The sequence below is a fragment of the Amphiprion ocellaris genome, chromosome 12 (genome assembly GCF_022539595.1).
Source record: "Amphiprion ocellaris isolate individual 3 ecotype Okinawa chromosome 12, ASM2253959v1, whole genome shotgun sequence".
NCBI classification, from domain to species: domain Eukaryota; kingdom Metazoa; phylum Chordata; class Actinopteri; family Pomacentridae; genus Amphiprion; species Amphiprion ocellaris.
Genome location: NC_072777.1, coordinates 2,148,777 through 2,150,545, shown reverse-complemented (window position 1 = coordinate 2,150,545; position 1,769 = coordinate 2,148,777). Strand labels below are relative to the sequence as shown.

Here is a 1,769-nt window from a genome sequence, read left to right as displayed (position 1 = left end):
AATATTTATTTCAATATTTTAGGATTTAAAGGTAGGCTAGTTCAAAAGATCTGGCTTGGCTCTCGGAGGTGACAGTGCAATAAAAAAACACAAGAAGACAGGAATTCAAAGTTGGTGTTGGTACCATATATTAAAGTGAATTTTGACATACAAAATATAATATAACCATAAATTATAACCAGAAACAGAAAACCCAAATATTTACAATCGGCAGAGATATTGTTTAAGTGCACTTGAGTGGAGTATTTACAAAATAATAATCAAAAACAAAAAAACAGCTCAGCCCACGATGGGGAAACCAGTTTGGGATCTAGTCACGCACGGATGGATTTAGGACTGCACAGTTCGGTCCAGACAGGTTGTTCAGTTCATTCTGACCGGGTATAATTCAAAGAGTCCTTGAAGGTCCCACCCACAAGTTATCCAATGCCCATGGGCCATAGGCCATAGGCCTCAGGCCTCGAGTGTGCGAGTGAGTGGGTGTGAGTAAACGTGGGGGGTGGATAAAGGCTGCCACAGCCTCCTACCAGTACCAGCAGAAGGTGTAGACCGAGGTTCTGGGACTCCAGGTAACTTAGCTCCCCATCTGGGGATTATCCCAACAGGATGCAAGGGGACCTGGCCTAGATAATATATATAAACAGGACCATGCATCAGAAATCATCAACACTAGCTAGTTCATTTCATAGAATCTCAATTATTGTTCAGTTACTTCCAATAATTAATTCTTTTCTTGTGTACACAGTATATAACATTAATGAGTCATTCCATAAGTCAGTTCATCCCATTTACAACAATAGAACAAATAGAAAAGTTCACAAAATCATTTGACCAATGTTTTGTCAAAATGCTATTAACATTTGAATGCTCTTTAACGTAAAGAACGATTATATTTGAATGAATGTGAACGCTGTATTAGCATGTCAAAGGCTAGGTGCTACGTAGCCAGTCTATAGAATTGTCTCGGTTCGACATGCTAATGCTAAGCTAGCGCGACCAACAAACAAACATTTCAGACAGACAGACTCACCAATTCCCTTGACAATCCCGACATATACCGCGGCCAACCGGCTCCTACTCCCGCGGTAGTCGAGGACTAAAAAGAACATAACCATCGGATGAGTATTTTTGATGTTAGAAAGGTTATTTTAATAGAACCAAGCGCTACTGACCTGTGGCAGCTATCCAGCGTGTTTCCCCAACACGCTACTGAAGGGCAACCAGCGCCGGGTAGCTTGTATCAAGCAGCACAGGCCGAGCGAGCGACGTGATTGGTCAGCTACAGCTGAGCGAGCAATGTGATTGGTCGGCCACAGCTGAGCGAGAGCAAAGGTTTAACAGTCACATGATGAGAGAGACGTATAGAGAGCAAAGGTGAAAGGTAAAAAGTCACATGACTAGGACGACGTATCGTATATTTTATTTTAAATGGATCCTCTATTATTTTAATATAGTCTAATTTAAACCTGGGTTACATGAACTTTGACCTTGTCCGAGTCAAAGTTCACTGCGCATGTCAAACCACCACGTCACTCTGCTGCAGCATCCGGGCGCAGACACGTTGGGAAGCTAGATATGGTTTTTACCCCCAAAACATGACAGAGAAGTGAAAGAAAAAACACTATTTTCACGATGACTGGGAGGAAGAGTTCTTTTTCACGACAGTAAAAGATAAAGGTATGTGTCCTATTTGCGGGGCGACTATTGCGTCGGCAAAGCGGCACAATGTGGAGAGAGGGTTACTTTAGCCGCTACAAAGCTTCCATGCT

General features: G+C 42.4%; 1 long non-coding RNA gene across 1 annotated transcript; it reads right to left on the bottom strand.

Annotated features, from left to right (window-relative positions):
• Positions 1-220: 220 nt before the first annotated feature.
• On the bottom strand, positions 221-1,496 carry LOC129350266 (uncharacterized). Its single transcript, XR_008603610.1, has 3 exons — positions 1,173-1,496; positions 1,031-1,096; positions 221-623 (listed from the first exon to the last, which is right to left on the bottom strand). It is a non-coding gene; the product is annotated as an uncharacterized LOC129350266 (long non-coding RNA).
• Between the last annotated feature and the right edge of the window lie 273 nt (positions 1,497-1,769).